General features: G+C 42.8%; 1 long non-coding RNA gene across 1 annotated transcript in view; it reads right to left on the bottom strand.

Annotated features, from left to right (window-relative positions):
• Positions 1-9334: 9334 nt before the first annotated feature.
• LOC310765611 overlaps positions 9335-20516 on the bottom strand; it is a 377156-nt gene continuing 365974 nt past the window's right edge. The window contains exon 3 of the long non-coding RNA XR_014549674.1: positions 9335-9379. This is a non-coding gene — a long non-coding RNA (uncharacterized lncRNA). The remainder of the gene's footprint in view (positions 9380-20516) is intronic.

Here is a 20516-nt window from a genome sequence, read left to right as displayed (position 1 = left end):
GACCACTGATCTAAACTGACTGGAAGCAGCTCCCTGGGGTATGAGGCAGGAGTCTTCCCAGGTCTACATGCAAATGCCAGGGATTGAACCTGTGACATTCTGTCCTCTGGCATGTGCCCTGCCATGGGCGTAGCCAGGATTTATTTTGGGGAGGGCAAGCTTTATGTTAGGGTGGGCAGAACCAAGTTATCTGTGATGCAATTGGTCAGTTAGTTAAGTATTTTTGTTTATTTACTTGATTTAGGGGCAGATCTGCCCCTCCCTGCCCCCTGGCTACTCCCTTGTGCCTGGCTACAGCTCTTCCCATGCAGGACTGGAGTTGTATTTCATCCAGTCAAGAACTGAAAGTAAGAGTTAGTTGCTTTGGTTGCCCCTCTGTTGAGATGGGGGTGAGTAATGTGTTCTTGTAAATTCCCCTTGACCTCTCAGCAGCTTTAGATACTATCAACAATAATATCCTTCTGGAACAGATGTCTGAGTTAGGGGTGGGTTGCACCCCTTTGTGGTGGTCCCAGTCCTACCTGGATGGTCATTTCTAGAGGGGGGTGCTTGGGCAGCCCCATGGAGCCTTCAATGTGGGGTTGGTTCCTCTGGGTTCAATTTTATCCCCCTTGTTGTTTAACACCTTGTCTGGCTGGATGAGGAGGAGTGGTGGAAACTGCCTGACCAAGAACCCCCCAGGGAAAGCACAGAGGGAGATGATTTGGATCCTGGATCCTGGCAGTGGACAGCCAGGTACACCCCAAAGGAGGGGAAGAGCTATACAGTGGTACCTTGTTTCTCAAACTTAATCCGTTCTGGAAGTCCGTTCCAAAACCAAAGTGTTCCAAAACCAAGGCGCACTTTCCCATAGAAAGTAATGCAAAATGGATTAATCCGCCCCAGACTTTTAAAAACAACCCCTAAAACAGCAATTTAACACGAATTTTACTATCTAACGAGACCGTTGATCAATAAAATGGAAACAATAATCAATGTACTGTACTATAAAATAAATAAGACCGTATTGTAGATGAAAAAAATTAAAATTATTATTCTTTTCTTACCTGCACTGGATGATAGTCATTGTTTGGATGGGGGGCTTTTATCCATTTTCACAGTCACACAATCCATCAATCCATCAATCCATCAGTCCATCAATCCATCAATCCATCAATCCATCCATCCATCCATCCATCCATCCATTCATCCATCCATCCATCCATCAATCAATCAGTAGCTGAACTGGGTTCCACACAGTCACAAAAACAAATTAACTGAATAAACAAAAATGCAAAATAAATAGCAAAAACAAAAGCATCAAACTTAATCCATTCCGGAAGTCCATTTGACTTCTGAAATGTTCAAAAACCAAGGTAAAGCTTCTGATTGGTGCGGGCATGCCAGAAACAATAGCCAACAGCCACATAGGACGTTTGACTTCCGAAAAATGTTTGAAAACCGGAACACTTGCTTCTGGGTTTCCAGAGTTTGAGAACCAAGGCATTTGAGAACCAAGGTACCACTGTATTGTGATCCTCAGATGAAGAGCAGTATGGAAATTAAATAAATAAATGGCTGATTATATATTAACAAATAATGCATGACTTATTTAAACCAATGGCTTTATTAAGGCAATCACAAAAATGACTGTCTTCCAGAAAATTCCAGTTATTACTGGAAACTTTACAGGAGGCCAGAGAACAGCAGATTGACAGTAACTCATGCTTCTGTGAGTTCAAGAAAATATACAATATGAGGGGAATGGGACCAGAAAGCATGTGTGGCTTTGAGATTTTGAGATTTTTTTAATAAAAAAAAACACTGCTTGACATTTTCAGTTGGAGAGACAGTCACAGACCAGCCTCCACTTTCATGCAGCTGTTGTGTTAACTTCAAGAGCCATATGCATGCAAAGATATAGGATTCCCGAATATTTTCCCCTCCAATTTCATCACTATTTATATAAATGTGAAAGCGTAAGCATACAGATATAGCTGCCCATTCTTTTCCACATCTGAAAATATTCAATATGACCTTTCCTTCTAACAGGGAGCTGTGGCTTCCCTTCTCCCTCATTCAATTTTATATGCACCACAACCTCTTTCAAAAAGTAGTAAACACACGCCAGGGAATTTTTATAAATTGTTGCTGTTTATAATCTATTGCTGGCTTTTGATCTGTTTTTATTCTCTTCTTGGTTTCATTCTGTTTTAGAGTTCATGGTAATGGCTTTGTATCCAAGATAAAGTGCCCATCCACCCTTTGTTATTGAGCAGCATAAGAATCTTAAAAAATAAGTAAACTAAAACTAAAATAACATTTTCAAAACTGGGTCACCATGAAGAAGCAAATAAACCCCCAAAATAGTACTAACCAGACCAACCTTCCAAGAGGGCATTTATTGATCGTTTTTAATTGATTTTAGCTTTGATTTTTTTTATGAGTGCCCTTTATGCATTTGGAGCTGCCTCAGTTCTCAGATAAACCCTCCAAGTGCGTATTTGTCAATTGGAGGCAGTGCAACGGAATGATTTAGTAAAATATGCTGAAAGACTGGAAGCTTTAAATCCATAGGCCAAGTAATGGAGTAAAACGGGTTGTTGGGTTTTTTAGTTTCTTATTAGCAAGTCACACAAGCATATGAGGTTTAAAAATAAAAATATGTTTCAGAAACCAGCTGAAAAACAAAATTTATTTTCCCCATGACAGGGATAAGGTTTGTGTAGTAGTTACAGGATTCTTGGAGTTAAACATTCACTTTCCAGATTTATATTAGAAACAATGTTGTCCGAAGAATGGTGAGGGAAAGCACAAATAAGGAAGATTATCCCATGGTAACAATTCCCGGTGGATGCTAAATCTGAAACCCCTGGGGCAGTAGAAGGTAAAGGTAAAGGACCCCTGACAGTTAAGTCCAGTCGCGAACGACTCTGGGATTGCGGCGCTCATCTCGCTTTACTGGCCAAGGGAGCCGACGTTTGTCTGCAGACAGATTTTCCGAGTCCTGTGGCCAGCATGACTAAGTCGCTTCTGGCAAAACCAGAGCAGCGCACGGAAACACCGTTTATCTTCCCACCGCAGTGGTACCTATTTATCTACTTGCATTGGTGTGCTTTCGAACTGCTAGATTGGCAGGAGCTAGGACATAGCAACGGGAGCTCACCCTGTTGCAGGGATTCGAACCCCTGACCTTCCAATCAGCAACCCCTAGGCTCAGTGATTTAGACCACAGTGCCACCCACATCCCTGAATCCCCTGGGGCAGTAATATATATCAAAACAAGGATTTCTGCTTGTGCAGACTTATCCCTGTCTCCTGCCCTACCCCACACCCTGTGCCCTCAAATCTTCTCCAGAGTGTTGGGAGAAACCCTAAAACAGATTTAGGGGGCACGGAGGAGGAGGAGGAGAGGAAAACCCTGTTGCACAAGTTGAAATCCTTGCGCTGAAGGGGTGCATTACTTAGCTCTACTTTGCATACAACTCCCGGGCACTAAATCCACCCGATGCATCCCCAAACAGCTAACAGGTGTGATTGCAGATTTATAAACCAAAGCAAACTAGAAGGTTTCAGAAGTTTGATCGGCAACAGTAACTATGCACATGGCACTGGGCTTTCTGTGTGGTTCGTCATCCAGCTTAGTAGCGGAGTCTGAAAACCTGCTTATGTGTGTGTGTGTGTTCCCCTCCTCCCAGCTGTTTTGGAGCATGTGCTTTTTTCAACTGAAAGTTCCCTCTTATTCTCTTCATTAGGCCAAAACAGGCATCTATCCTGGGATTTTGTAAGATGCAAAACAATTCCTTTAAATAAAAGCCAGACTATTAATCACCTAAAAATTCTTTAAAAATTGCCCGACAGCTCTGTTATTTATTCCTGGTGTGTTCATTTTATTTCCCAGTTTGTGTTCAAATCAATTCATAGATTTTAATGGGCACTGCCTGGCTGTTAGCTCAATGGTAAGGCAACTGCTTTTCATGCAGAAGGTCCCCGGTTCACGCCTTGGCACTTAGGCACCAACTCTGTTGGGCTGAGGACAGCTCAGCCCCCTCCCCAATTATGTGGGGACGGGGCTGAGTCACCCCCCCCATCCTGCCGGGCCTTCCTACAGTGATGGAGAGCCTCGCCGGGACTCCCCGCAGTGATGATGTCCTCTTAAGGTTTCCCCACGGTGACGAAGGGTCCCACTAGGCCTCCCCATTGTGATGTTGGGCCTCATTGGGCCTCACTGTCGACATGCAGAGGCCCGGGAGGCCAGCTGATAAGCCCCAGCTGTGCCGTCTTCTTCCATCGGCCTGTGCTCTGACATACATCAGCGACCCGAGCTTCAAAAGCCAGGGCACGCTATTAGCAGAGTGTACTGTGCACACAGAATAGTCGTGAGGCTTGTGAAGTCATTCTATTACTACAGATTTATTAAACATAAATTAGAGCAAAGAAACATGTCGTTTCTCTCTCATGTCGTCTCGGAGAGAACAGCAAAAGTAAAAGCTATACACAAACGGAAGTTCCCAGTATACTGTGCTGGAATGTAAACAGGCATGTTACACACAATTCCACATGCCTGTTCCTTAAGGTGGAATGGAAATGTCAACACTCACAGCCTCCTTCTGACCCGTGTAATATCATGTGTGTCACATGTGTTACATCAGGAGCATGCGACCGGCATGTTCAGGTAGGGCTTGGGAAAGATGGCTGCTTAAAACCCTAGAGTAGCACTGTCACTCATCATAGACCGCAGTGAGCTAGATAGTCCCAAAGTTTGACTTAGCATAAGGCAGCTTGCTACCATGACAGCCCGATTTCTGGCTTGGGAGCTCCTGCTATTTGGAAAGGATCTCTGTTGTGATTCTTGAATTTTCACTCTTTCGATTGTTTCTAAGAACGGTCCCGTAGAGAGGTGTCGGAGGAGACAGGATCCAAAAGTGACAAGTTCTGTGAACTTGGAGCGATGATCGTTGTTGCCAAGAGCACTTGGAAAGCATGAACTCCCAGCCTCTGCCGAGCTTATTAAACTTCCTAATGATTGATGCTGTTGAATCTCATTATAAAGGGGAGGATTCAGTCGAATCCTTGATGGAATTGCAGAGTTCAGAACTTAGCCCGTGGTTGCCGTTTGCTGTACGGCATATTCCCAGCTAAGGCCTTTTGATTTTTAAAACCATTCCTCCCAGGATTTGCATTTCAGCGCTCATTATTATATTGCTGCTAGCTTGGGAGTTGAAAATATTGTTCCAGTTCCCAAGAGTTCTAGTGCCATGTTTATTATACCGCAGGGGATATATTTCACCATTTCATTTTCCACAGAGATATTAAATAACGGTTGGATCTGACTTTTCTCTCTCTCATAAAGAGCCCATCTTCTGAATTTCTTAATTGCTAGGAGGAATATGGCTGCATTAAGAATTATGTTGGTAAGCTATGTGAAGGTTTGCGCCGCAGAATGCGAGCTTATACGGCTCATATGTGAATCCCAGGAAAATGAGTGTTCCTGCCATCATAGACTATATAATGAAGTCTGTAGTAAGTGCCTTTCTTGCTACTTGAATTACAGCTACTTCCCATGTTGCAAGATGGAAGAGCATGAGCCATGATTCATGTGCTTTTCCATACAGCAGCAAGAAAAAGCAGGCAGCAAAACTTCCAAAGTAGTACATGTTTCTATTTGTCCTGAAACACAAATATGGCTTGCTTAAGCTATGTGGTCTAAACTTGGAGCATCCAGCTTAGACCTCCTTACTGGTAAGGTTTGCATGGTGGAAGTGAGAGAACAAAGCATTTGGTAACCTTCCCTTGCAAGGTGAGGGGGTGTGAGCTAGCCAAGCCAACAGGAGAGCTTACTCTATGGTCTTAACCCCTTCATGCATTAATTAGAGTTAAGCATTTTGGTTATAAGAGGTATCCCACAGGAGGGACATGATGGAGGGTCCAGGGCCAGCCAGCATGTCCCTGCTCTCCCTCAAATAGTTCTAATCACATAAGAGAATTGAACCCCTCAATGGGGCTCATTCTTGTAGTCAACTGGAATATTCTGCATTTGTGGGTCAGGAGTGACAGAGGATGTTATCAGTTACCAATTAGATTTCCTTTTATATCATGCAGTACATTTCTCGCCAATAATTTACAGTCCCTTCCTAATAGATGCCTATTTCAGATAGAGATGTGATTTTCAGGAGCAGGTCCATGACACCCAGGCAGCCCTAATCTCTGTTCATATGTACGTTTGTGTGTCTACTGGGCTTTTCAGGTATTGCCAATCAACCAATGGCTGCAACCCTCCTTCAACCCAGCCACATCTTTACCTGTCCCACAGCTGATGTAATAATAATAATAATAATAATAATAATAATAATAATAATAATGCTTGTGGGTCACAAGTTCCTCACCCAAGTGGTACATAGCATGGACAAGGATGGCATTCAACTAAATATTTGCATTAGTGCATGGACTCTTGCCATCCCAATGGGATTTCCTCTCTCTCTATTCCCTGCATGGACCCTGCACCCTCTACCAATTTGTTCCAGAGGGCTAAGGGAAACCCCATAACAGATTTAGGAGGTTGTGGAGGGGGGGGAGGGAGGAGGGGGAATGGTCCATTGCTTATAACACTGTTGAATGCTACCCAATGTGATCACAAAGTCTGACTGTCAATTTCAGTTTTGGACATGTTTTCCACTGCAGATTAAATTTGCCTATGTGGCATCTTTATGGAGCAATATTTTCATTTGTGGGAGGGGAGTATAATTGCTTTGTTGTTTTCGTTTTAACTATTTCCTTGTGTTTTCACCTTGTATTTTTATCCTGTGAACTGCCCTGAGATCTTGTAATTAAGGGCAGTATATAAATCTTAATAATAATAATAATAATAATAATAATAATAATAATAATAATCTCTGCTTCTACAGGTTTGCTTTATGTCTGTGCTGGAGGTTCCTCTCATGCCCATTGCCAGGGCAATTTCATTTCGGAATCTCATCTTGTCTATTGAAAAATGAGTGTTCCTTAACAAACCAGTCCATTTTTTAAAAAGATTGCTTTCATTAAGAAGCCTACCTGTGACTTCGAGTGATTGGCGATAAGAACGTTTCTACTTGGAAAAAGAAGTACACCTTTATACAGCAAGGGGGGGGGAATAATTGAGAGAAACAGAGATATATGATTGCTGCAGAAATCCCTATGGCAATTTTCTTTATTAATAGTACAAATAAACTCTTTTGTTTTGAGGAGATGAAATGAAGTTCTGTATCAGCAATAATGCAATCGAGTAGCATTTTAATAGAGTTGAGCACATCTAATTTGAAATGAATAATTTATTGAGTGAGTTTACCCGTTTTTATTTATTTGTAGGTTTTTCTTGAGTTCATCCTTTACTCTCATAATTGCATTGTAAATTAGAAGCTTGCGGAGATACGTGTACAAGGGACTCTGGGAATAGCTTGGCTTAAGGCAGGGCAAGAGGATGAAGAAGGACAAGATTATGATAAGACAACATAGTGAATTATATTATGTTGTAAGGTGTGAGACAAATTGCAACAGCAAAAAGCAAATCATATAGACATCTACTAGGTGAGTAATTCTTGTCCTCATGTAGCACCTCCTGTTTCTCTCACACACTCTGATTAACACTCTTGATTTTCATTTGGGAGCAATACATAGTTATGGCTTACATACAAACCAAGCCAGGGCCATCTTTACCTGGGGGTGCAAGGGGTGCAGAGCACCCGAGCGCCAAATTCTGGGGCAGCGGCAAATGTATACCTACTGCATACTGGTCCCTCTCGATTGGCAGCAGTGAAAAGCAGTGGAGCAAAAGTCCCCCCCCCCGTTGCTCTGTTACTCCGTAGCATCAAATATTCCTGTCGAGTCAGGAAACAAAAGCAGTTACAGTGGTACCTCTGGCTAAGTACTTAATTCATTCTGGAGGTCCGTTCTTAACCTGAAACTGTTCTTAACCTGAAGCACCACTTTAGCTAATGGGGCCTCCAGCTGCCGCCGTGCCGTGTTCTCATCCTGAAGCAAAGTTCTTAACCCGAGGTACTATTTCTGGGTTAGCAGAGTCTGTAACCTGAAGCATCTGTAACCTGAAGCGTATGTAACCCAAGGTACCACTGTACAGGTGAGCGATTTCCCTCCTAGAGAAAAGGTCAACAACCTTGGCTTCCCCTTTCCCAAAAAAAGCTCAATAAAAGTTAACTTGGGACGGCTAAACTAAATTTGGGGGGCGCTGGGTGGATCTTTGCACCCCAGCGGCACATATGCTTAAGACGGCCCTGAACCAAGCAAACTGTGGTTGATGCAAACCAGTTTTCCAGCCAGCCAGGATTGTAAGCCCAACTCAAACTGTGGTTTGCCAATCGAGATATGATTGGCTTAAAATGCAGTTTGGATGAAGCAGAAAACTATGGTTTGCTGCTGAATCAGAAGTGAGTGAAGGCACTGGGGACAGAGAAGAGAAAACATTTGTATCACTTTAAGTCCATCTTTAGTTGTTGGTTTTTTTGTCCTTGTTTTAGTCTGTTCTTAGCTGTATTTATGGCATGTTTGTAAATTGCCTTGAGATACATGGCAAAGGCATTTCATAAATAAATAAAACAAATGAGCACAGGGCTCATTTGCATAGGCATCCTTCCTCCAAGGTTCAGTCTGCATTTTGGTGTAAAGTGACTCTCTGCTTATTCTTAATTTCAAACATTTCATCTTCTTTTCAAAGCCACCCTCAAGCCTTGCTGGAATCAATCACTTATGTGCTTACCTTGACTGTCACAACAGGCTTGACAAATTGAGTTGTTTGGAAGAAGGTGTTTTCAATAACAAGCTTTTTTAAAAAAAAAAAGAAAGAAATGAAAATCTCCCACCTCTATATTTCACCGGACAGCAGAACAGACAAGGTATGATTGTCTTATAGTCGAACACCTTAGTCTTTTTCACATATACAACAATTCAGGTAGTAGACCGGTTTCTGGGCTCCATTTCTGAATCTAGGCGGGATAAATTTCAGAACTGAAATGGATACTATGGAAGTGGGAACTAGCTTAGTCTTCACCTGAGTACGACAGTCTTCTTGTTGCAAGGCAACAAGGTAACAGGGTAGTTTTGAGGGTAAAAGGAAGGAAGGATGAATTGCAGAGCCCTGAGGTTTGGAGAAAATGTGGAATGGTTATTAAATAAATAAATTAGCTGGCAAGTAAATCCATGCAATTATGGGTTCCTGTGTACAGTGGTACCTCAGGTTAAGTACTTAATTCGTTCTGGAGGTCCGTACTTAACATGGAACTGTTCTTAACCTGAAGCACCACTTTAGCTAATGGGGCCTCCTGCTGCTGCTGTGAGATTTCTGTTCTCATCCTGAAGCAAAGTTCTTAACCCGAGGTACTATTTCTGGGTTGGCGGAGTCTGTAACCTGAAGTGTATGTAACCTGAAGCGTATGTAACCTGAGGAACCACTGTTTATTAGAAAGAGTGCCGTGATATCCTTTTTTTAAAAAAAAAAAGGATATCCTTTACTGAGTTTTCAAAAACAACAACTTACAAACAAGATAAGCAATAAAGGGAGCAATGACTGTGTGGCGCACATGACTGCAGTTGGAAGAAAATAAACAGAAGGTTCAATACACTTTTGCAGACATCCTAATAAAATTGATTCCAAAAATGGACATTTTCATAGAACATGTCGAATTCGAAGGGACCACAAGGGTCATCTAGTCCAACCCCCTGCAATGAAGGAATTTTGTGCCCAATGTGGGGCTCGAATGGAGGACCCTGAAATTGATTGTCTTGTGCTTTTCCAGCTGAGCTCTCCAAGCATCATCAATAAGGTATTGATAAAGTAGCCTCGCCACATACAGTGGTACCTCGGGTTAAGAGCTTAATTCTTTCTGAAGGCCTGTTCTTAACCTGAAACTGTTCTTAACCTGAGGTACCACTTTAGCTAATGGGGCCTCCCATTGCTGCTGTGAGATTTCTGTTCTCATCCTGAAGCAAAGTTCTTGACCCAAGGTACTAATTCTGGGTTAGCGGAGTTTGTAACCTGAAGCCTCTGTAACCCAAGGTACCATTGTACAAGCATGTGGCATTGAGGGGCAGGCAGGGCCGGATTTAGGTTTGATGAGGCCCTAAGCTACTAAAGGTAATGGAGGCCTTTATATGTCCAGCTGTCCTTTGTCAACAACAAATTGTCACTGTTTTTTCTGTTGAATATATGCTATATGGTAATTTATGGACCTAATAGGTACCTAAAGCCATTTGCACATAAAAAAATATGTATTTTATCAACACAAAACACTGTTGCTGTATGTAGGTTTTATTTTATTTGCTTTTTATCTTATATTTTGGAAATGTACATCAAGGGGTTTTTTTGCCTTTAAATTTTTTTGGGGGCCCCAAGAGAGTGGGCCCCTAAGCTATAGCTTGTTTAGCTTATACATAAATCCAGCACTGAGGGCAGGGCGCTCTGCAGTGTGTTATTTTTATTTGTAAAGCGTGTAAACCGTGTCGATACAACATCACAATGGTCTCACTTCATAACTGCTCCTAGATCCCTTCTGTGATTGGCTCAGACAAGGCACACACTCTCAAACCATCCATCCCTACAGGGGTCAGATGCAGACTCCCAATGTTTGGTGATTTTGAGTCTGGCTCCAGCCAGCAGCAGAGCTGGGTGGTGTTTAAGTGCGATGATGTCCCCCAAAAAGAGAATTTGCTCTATGTGATGGTTGTTATCCAGCTCAGGATGCCATGACACTTCTGTTCTTGGTAGAAGCCATACATGCTCTTGCGACATCCCATACCTGCCAGAGAGTTAAGCCCATTGTTTCTCAGAAACCCAACTATCCCACCCATTAACAAAGTCTTAACTTGTGCTGGCAGGATTGCGCAATGACAATACACCCAAGCCCTGGCCACAGTTTGCATCAAGTTTATTGGCATGTTGCCATTTGAGAAATTGCTTTGAAGGTGCCTGCATGGGCAGGGAAGCATCTGATTAAACAGATCGGCTTTCAGCTTAAAAATTCTTAACCATAATAGCATCATAGGAGACTTAATTGTATAGCATGTCAGGCTGCACTTTATGGCCAAGCTGACAGATTTTGGCAGATAATGTTTCCTATTATGTTAATTACAGCCTAAACAATCCATGATTAGTGCTGGAGAATGAATTTTGGTTGTGAAATCTCCTCCTGCCTGAAATGGTTAGAAGCATATTTGATTGCTATACAACTCATTTTCCTAATTATCGCGTGCATCTCAAAACGCAGGCTTATGCCTGGCTTCCATTCCAGCTGCCTTTACGACACGAACTGTGACAGCTATTTTTTCCTCAATGTCAGGTGAATTGCTACAGTTATATACATAGCTTTTCCAAGGTTTAATCTTGTCTGCTTTTTCTTATGTCTTCATTTAGTGCATTTATGCTGCAGAATCATTGATTCCCCCCCCCCCCCGGATTTTGCTGACTTCCAATTACAGAGGTTTCTGAACATAAACTTTGATTAATTTGTAGCAGTAACGAGAAATGCTATATCAAAAGACAGCCACCTGCTTACTGACAAACATTGCAGTTCATTCGTGGTGCTTTTTCAGGAATCACCTGCTGTTTGGGGTTATCCATGACTAATGATCAAAATAAGGTTTAATAGCGGGAACCAGTGAGCAGGTTATGCAAAAGTACTGTGATTTAATAAATGATGCTCTTAAAAATGCACCAGCTATTTGAACCTAACATGTGTGGGACCTTTTTTCAGACTGATGGCCACATTCCTGTGGGAGAGCCTTGGGTGCATATTTTGCTAGTTAGTATATGAAGGAGTTAAGGATCACAGAGTTCTAATTGCTAGAGTTGGTTCAGTTGGTTAAGCTCCACCCCCACCCCCCACCCCGGTGAGGGAGGAAGTGATGTATTTCTTATCTTCCTTTCCTCACTCTCTTTCTTTACGATGTGGCCATGGGAGGAAGATGCACCTCTCAATAGCTCCCAGACTCAGACACATGTCTGAAGCTAACTTCCTGCATCTCTTCTACTAAGCTGCTGTGGGGCATGGCCTAGAGCCGTGGTTTCCAACACGGGGCACATGCCCCACAGGGGGGCAATTTGATTTTTAAGGGGGGCAATTCGAGAATGACTTATGAACAGTGAATGGCCTTTTAGGCTTCCTCAACGTGAATAGGAGTTCACTTTTTGAATAATAAGAATTATATGTTGCAGGGGGCGGGCATCAGAATTTTAGAGATACTTAGGTGGGGCATGGCCAAAAAAAAAAAGGTTGGGAACCACTGGCCTAGAAAGAGGGTGGAAAGAGTCTCAAGGGCCAGCTAGAGGGCTACATGTGATCCCTGAACCAGAGATTCCCCACTCCTGACCTTTTAACAATCTGTGTTCATAGAAGATGATGGTGGTGATGATGATTTCAGCATATACAAAACATAGTAAAATATCAAACATGAAAAACTTCCTGATACAGGGCTGCCTTCAGATGTCTTCTAAAAGTTAGGTAGTCCTTTATCTCCTTGACATCTGATGGGAGGGCGTTCCACAGGGTGGGCGCCACTACCGAGGAGGTCCTCTGCCTGGTTCCCTGTAACTTCACTTCTCACAATGAGGGCCCCAGCAGAAGACCCTCGGAGGAGGCCCTCAGTGTCTGGGCTGATTGATAGGGATGGAGACCCTCCTTCAGGTATACTGGGCCAAGGCCGTTTAATGCTTTAAAGGTCAGCACTAAAGGTATGCAAAGGTAGCTTTGCATGCACAGAACAAGATGAGTGCTCTAAATGTATTGTACACGAAATATCACAATGTAACACATACTAATAATCTGATCGGCATGAGCTTAAACAATATATATTGTTTCTGGTCAGTCTTGAAGTGATATATACAATTCTACAAATGACTTTCAATACCTCCACATCCAAAAGTTCAACTATATTGTACTGAAGTCCAGAGTGCAGATTCTCTGTATTAAATCTTATAGTTGAAAAACGGTGTACAAGGAGGACTCTGACAACGAGACATCCAGGTAAAATCTCTGTTTCATCACCCTTCACCAGGTCAGTATTTCACCAGGAGCTGAGTGCCCTCACAAGGCAGGAACTGACCTAATAGTTGAGCATTAAGTTGCCTGTATATGTAGGTGGAATATTTGAATTGAATTTTGGATTATATTAGGTGGCATTTTGCATATAGGATTGTATTCTATGAGTCATTAACAGCATGTCATGTATCATATAGCAATGTACTTGGACCGACCTGATGAAGGGTGACAGGCCTTTACAACAGGAATTTAATCCAATCAGTATTTGTTGATGTTTTCCAGACATTTTTAATGGTTATCTTTGTTGAATTTATTTGTATATGTTGTATTCGGCCTTGCTATATTTTTATGAAAGTGCAAATTCATAAGTAAATAAGTAAACAAACTCCAATTTCCTTCAATGTTTCAGAAAAACACTGGCATTGAGAATACTGTAATATGCCAATTTACCGTATTTAATCCATTGGATGGCAGATAAGACAAGGAATTGACTAAAGTTGTTGATTTGTGGTGTCACTGTTGAAAGCATAAAGGATGTAATTCTGTTGCAAGATGATGTTGATGGGCCTTTAGCCATTGACTTCTTCCAAAGGTCACTGTAACTTGAAAAGGATTATACATGACAGCATTTTAAACACCAGGATTTATAAGTTTACGCCTACAACCCAGAACCCGTCAAATTCTCAGTGATGCGTTGAGTTAAATAAGCTAACATTTGGCAAGGGAGTCCAAGCGCTGTACTTGAGGCTTGTGGGAGATTTCATGTCTCATGAATGCTGGAAAAGTTTCATAAACATCATGAAATTGTAAGGTGTGCTCTTGGGAAGGAGCAGGTGGGATTCATGACCCTTGAATTGCTTTTAGTAGCCCCAGTAAGCCAAGTAAATAACCCAAGGTACTATTGTCATTGTATACCCCCACCAGACTGTCATATGGTAAAAAAACAAAACAAAATAAAGCAAAACAAAACGTGAATGTAGGGAAAAATGCATCTGTTAGGGAGAAATGTGCAAGTAATTCTTATATTAGTAGAAAACTACATACAAAAAATACGTGACTAAATTGCCTAGAGACATGTGCAAAAGGCAATTTATAAATCCACAAACCAATAAATATTAGAGGAACTTGTTTGCTATAACATCCATATCAAGCAAAACTGCATACGAGTGTATTAGGTGAAATGCAGATTAAAATGCATTTTTGTGAGGACCTTGTTCAAACAAAATTTGCAAACTAACATGGAAATGTGGATAACTTAAAACTGGAAAAATGGGAAACGGAGAGAAACCAAAACTGATTGATTCAGCCAGCACTACCTGCAATTAATGATGCTAAACCACAGAAAGAGAGTAGTCTATGCAGGTGTTCTGCACTAAAAACAGGCACCAGCATTTCTGCCTCTTCTGCATGTATCTGGGCTGATCAGGTGAAACTACAGGAAGGGGAGATGAATGTGAAGGTGAAGGTGAATGCGAGAGATGCGAGGGACTTGGTGGAACCAAGAGAAGCCCAAGGGAAGAGTGCCAGTAGTGAAATGAAGCTGAAAAGGCTGAGATGTTGCTGGTCCCTAGAGCTTGAGTGGGCTGAACGCAGAGACACTGCCTAAAGTTTGGGGTTTCAATACTGCTTGATGAACAGCTACTGCAAAAAGCAGAGGAGAGAAGCGGGGTGGGGGTAGGGAGCTGGACAGAAAATTATATCGTTCCCCAATAAAGGCTCCCTCATCCAAAGGAGGTGTGTGAGAAGCTCTCATGCCCAAGCTGCTAGGCATTAGGAATTTTGTCATTGGGCCAACATTCAAGCTAGTTGGTGCCACATTCTTGGAGAAGGTTCTTGAGCAGGCGCTCTTGGGGGAAGCTGATTTTCTAGATCCATTTCAGTTGGCATTTAGGCTTCATGCAGTTAAGGGCCAAAAATAAGGGTCAGTAGCATTGGTTGCCCTGTATGATGACCTCTGTTGGGAGAGAGACAGAGGGAATGTGTCCTTGTTAACTCTACTTGACCTCCCAGTGGCTTTTGATACCATCAACCATTACAGTGGTACCTCGGGTTACATACGCTTCAGGTTACATACGCTTCAGGTTACACACTCCACTAAGCCAGAAATAGTGCTTCAGGTTAAGAACTTTGCTTCAGGATGAGAACAGAAATCATGCTCTGGCGGCACGGCGGCAGCAGGAGGCCCCATTAGCTAAAGTGGTGCTTCAGGTTAAGAACAGTTCCATGTTAAGTACGGACCTCCAGAACGAATTAAGTACTTAACCCGAGGTACCACTGTATATCCTCCTGGAGCGGCTGTCCAACTTAGGGGTGAGTGGCACTGCTTTACGGTGCTTCCAGTCCTACTTAGGTGTTCGCTTCCAGAAGATGATGCTTGTAGAGTGCTCTTCAGCCCTGGAGCCTTCAATGTGGGGTTCCTCCGGGTTCAGTTTTATCCCCCATGCTGTTCAGCATCTACATGAAACCACTGAGTGAACCCATAACAAATGAAGGCCACACAATTTTTCTCCTAGCAGTGAAGCCAGTGTGAGGGAAGGGAGCCCTTCTGAACCATAGGGAGATGCTTTTCGGTCGGGGGATGAGTATTTGTGAAACTGCAATGCTTTGGTGTCCGCAGTTTCTTTGCATGGGAGAAGGATGGGAAAAAAAGCAAAACAACTGGCCACAAACGATGACCTCTCATTTGCCATGCACCCCCATGACTTCCTAGCAGTCCTGCCAGGTTCCTTGGGCGCCACTGCACATGGACAGATGAGAGCAAAATTACTTCTAATTCTTTTATGCAGGTGCAAATTGCTGGTATTACTTTTCACCAGATTGGGAGCTTAATGGAACAATCAGTCAGATGCAAATCCATCCAGAGGCAACAGCACAGTTGGGGGGGGCATTGCTTTTAGCCTAACCCACGTTATAGGAAATGCTAGGCTGCTATTAGTTTTGTATTCTACCTATAATACAAAACTAAAATTTTCCATCCCTGCAGTGTGCTAAAATCAAGCTACTGTCCCAATGCATTTTTTTAAAAGTACAAGAGATCTAGTTCAGATGTGCACACAGTAATGCGCCAGTTTTATTGACTCAATGGAGCAAAGCCGCAGATCAGAAGCAGACCAGAGCTTATTACACATTGTATGTCTGATGATTAGGTTTGGAAGATAGCATTTGGAAGCAACAAGTTCAGGAGAGTAATAGCAATAATGTTATTCTCACATGGCATTAAAATACCCAAAAGGGAGAATGCAGTGGAAGGGGAGAGCAAAGCATTTTCCCACAAACAATGAAATCGAATGATTTCTAATCTCCTGCCCCACTGTTTAGCGTCCGGGGGAATTTCAGAAAATCGCCAAAATGTTCAGGATTTTGAGGTTTATTGCCTAAGAAAAGCTCAACAACTTTAAGTTTCCTAAAAAAAAAAAAGCTCAACACATTTTGTGTCCTGAATTTTACTTCTAGAAACATGGCAACGATCAACATCCTTACCCAAATATGTACACCTAAGCTGGTATAGGCATACATAAATACCTGTTGAATTGAGAGCTGGGGTTAAACTGTGGAGGCCGAGCATAACCTTCATGGCTAGCAACCATCAATAATTTGTCCAATTCCCTTTTAAAGCCATCCATGTTGATTGCTATTGTGGCCTCCTGTGCATAAAGTAGGAAAGGCATATTTTAAAGGTCTAACCATATAGATTTCCAAACTTTTCTTTGCTGCACATTTTGTGACTTTCAGTCTCTGCTAGGGTTCTCTCACCAAAGAGTACTTGACCCAAACTAGAGTCTTGGCATCCAGGAAGTCTCCATTTCTGCGTTGTTATTATTATTATTATTGGCGCGAACAAGAATTAAGCCACAGTATGTTGGATGAGACTTACTCCCAGGTGAGTGAGTACAGGATTTCAGCATGAATGACTTTTTAGAATACTACATTGACAGGGGGGCAACTTCTGTGCAACCAGCTGGGAAGATGTTGGGCAGTGACTGGGTCTATCCTTGTAAGGAAAAGAGCCCAGATGGGGAGCGGTTCTGTGCCATACAGCAGTTCCAGCTGTTACCTCTTCCCTCTCCCTTCTAGTTTATAGCATTGATGAATTAGCCCATTAATGAAAAGCAAATGTTAAAAACCCATGTAGCACTTAGCAAGCACCTCCAAGGGACACGGCTGGCCATCTCTCTCTCTCTCTCTCTCTCTCTCTCTCCTCTCATACTGGCATTTAAAATCACTTAGACAGATAAGACAGAAGCACCTAATAAAACGTGACATTTCATTTTATTATCTATATTTGTTAAGCAAGTTCTTAACAATCCATCTCGTTGCCGTCAGTGCTGCAAAACACTCCGATTCTGACAGGCGGCAGTTGGTACCAGCCCGAGATGATTTCCATGGGTCAAAACTGGGAACTGAGGACAGATAAGTATTAATTGCAACCGTGTAACTAGGTTCTGTAGGATGCAGGAAGAGAGCATGTCATGAAAATTCAACCGCAAAAATCCTAGCATGGGGATGACTCACTCTTGCCAAACTTATCTCTAATCCAATGGAGTAAAAATCATTTTCATGTCTATGTTCTTGCTCATGTTGGTGAATTAGACTTTCTGAGAGAGAGAGAGAGTGTTAGAGAGAGAGAGAGAGAGAAAGAAAGAAAGAAAGAAAGAAAGAAAGAAAGAAAGAAAGAAAGAAGGAATGTATCGGCGGGGGGGGGGGGAGGAGGAATCTGAGGTTAAATCCTTGCTCAGATGTGATGAGCTTACTAGGTGAACATGAACAAAGTCTGTCAGAAAAACAGGAATGTTAGGAGGAATGAATGAAACAAGCACATGTACACTGTCCCAAGCTTGTAAAAGGAAGGATCTGGGTCGGTAAAAATGTAAGCTGCCTTGATGATCTTAAGATGGGTATAAATGCTTTTAAATCAGTGTTTCCTAAACTTGGGTCACCAGCTGTTTTTGGACCACAACTCTCATCATTCCTAGCTAGCAGGACCAGTGGTTAAGATGGTGGATGGGATTTGTAGTTCTAAAACAGCTGGAGTCCCAAGTTTGGGAAACCTGCTTTAAATCAATATAAACCATAACAGCCCAAGCTTAGTTTCTCTGGCCCTTCCATGCAGTGTTGATGTTGGAGAGAAATGCCATATGCTGGGGGGTGGAGATCTTTCTTCCCACCACAGGGCTCGGCTTACATACCAGAGGTGTGGGCAATGAGATTGAGAAGCACTCTAGTCCCAATTTCGAAGATCTGGATATTTCCATGTGTGCTCGTTAGGCAGGAATTATCCAGCAGTAGATAACACAAAGTAAGTGAAGTTAAATCTTCATTAGAAAAAAATAGGAGCTGCACAGGAGTGCAGCACAGCATCCTTTCTTTGGTAGGTCTTGCCCACCATGAAGCATTTACAGAGACTGGGGGTTCCCGTCTTGCCACAGCATTTCATCTAATGTCCTACAGCAGCAGCAGTGGCAGTCTCAACAGCCTGGAGCAGTTGGCTCTGGCTGGTTTCAGGAGCTGCTCAGAAGTCCCCATATGATAGTGGTGCGGGGGCTCTAAGATGCAGCTTCTGGGCTGCCTCTACCTTCCCTGACCCCAGCAACTAAGCTGTGAAGGGAGGCTTCATGCTGCTTATTGGAGCAGCCTCCCAACTCCTACTTGCGTGCAAGCAGGAGAGGGGCAGGGATCTCTCCCTTCCCAGCTGAGGGCTTCCCTGCCCCCTCCTGCTTGCACGCAAGTAGGAATGGGGTTGGGAATGCTCCTATGGCCTCACCGCCGCTGCTCTCGGCCCTCCTTCTCCACCTTCCATGCCTGACCCACTGTACACCGCTTCCCCACCACCACCACTGAAGAATCAACAACTCAGGGGCTGCCCAGGCTCATGGAGAAAGGAGATAGAAGCCTCGGAGGAAGGGGAAACATGGCAGTTGAGGTCAAGGTGGCGGCTGCCCCTCTGCCATTACCATCGCTGCAGCATCAACATCCCGAATGCATAGTATTTATTTATTTAAAGTGTCTGCAGATTCATTGAAAAAAATCTGGTAACCTTATCTTAATCAGCCTGACTCAACTCTGCCTCCTGGCCTCCCTCATCCCACGCTCCAGCCTCTGCCTCTGATTTTAAACTTCTCTCTGCCACAGAATCTCCCTGCTCACTAAGCCCTGTTACCTCTTCAGCTTCTGATACCTCCTTGTCAACGTTTTCTCCTTTTGACCACTCATTGTTCTCATTGTTGTCCCACCAACTATCTCCAGGCTCTGAGCCTTCTTACCTTAGGGGTTCCCCAGCTGGTTTCTCCCACCTTTCCTCTATGACCAACCAGTTACTGACATTGTATCAGAGAAGCATCTATAGATGTTGGAACAATTGGTTTTGGAGGAATTTGCTGCCATCTCTAGTTTAATACCGGGACCAAAACTCTAAGAGAAGACTCTGTCGAAAGTTGGGCAGCCTACCTCTTTTAATTTATTAAGGAGAGGCTAAAACCTGATGCTAAAGCTCTGAAAATAGCAACACATTTTTAAAACCAAAAAAGAAAATGAACATTTTATCAGGGCACCCTGAAAGCATAATTGCTAGCATTGGTCAGGCTATACTTCTCTAAAGAAAACTGACTGTTAAGTGTCCGCCTTTTCTTTTCCCAGATCAGTCATGGCTGAGTTAGGCAGCAATCAAACCACTTAGCATTCATTTATGAGCTAAATTGGGAAAGTGGGAGCACCATGTCATTAGCCTTTTAACAGGAAACTAAATTGAAATCTGCCCATCCAATGTTACATAAAACATAGTTCAGATTAGGCAAGGATCCCTTCTGATGGAGGGTGAATGTGTGAAACCAAGTTAAAGGGGATATCAAGCATTACCTGGTGTTACGTAATACATTCACAGCCTGTCTGAAACTGTATTCTTGATGATTTCAGTTTTACTAGTTACAGATACACCTTCCCTTTTTCCTTAGAAAACTGGGAGCTTGCGAGAAGGGAAAGTAGAGCTGATCTTACATATCCTGTTTTTGCAGAATTTTGTCCATATATTTGCTGCACAGATAAGTCTTCAAATACTGTCTGAGTATGGGGTGCATTCAGGTGTGGGAAATATTGTGCTACTTTTCCTGATTGCAGCGTCCCATTTTCTCATGTCCCTTTCACACTGCTGTACCTGTTGCACTGTGGAACTAAGGCCTTTTGACTGACAAACTAGCATGTCTGCTAAAGGTCATTCATACCAGTGAGTGCCATATGGAACAACAATGAACATCATTGGACAACGTCGCTACTTCCCCACCCTTTCTGCACATGTGTGCTTCTGTTTCCCCATGATTCACCCATGAAAATGGCAGGAGAGAATTATATGCTGGTACGTCACCCCCAAAGTTGTGACATTACACTAACTTGCACTAGACTCTACTAGATTTCCAGAAGTGGCTTTTATGTTGCGTGAAAGCACAAATATAATGTGGAAAATTTCAGTTAGAGTATGCGAAACAAACTTCCATGTGAATGTAGCTTGAGTGCATTTGCCCC

Source organism: Podarcis filfolensis, assembly GCF_964270895.1.
Source record: "Podarcis filfolensis genome assembly, chromosome: 6".
Taxonomy (NCBI): domain Eukaryota; kingdom Metazoa; phylum Chordata; class Lepidosauria; order Squamata; family Lacertidae; genus Podarcis; species Podarcis filfolensis.
Note: the sequence above shows the minus strand (reverse complement) of the source record. Positions and strands in the feature narration are given on the sequence as shown.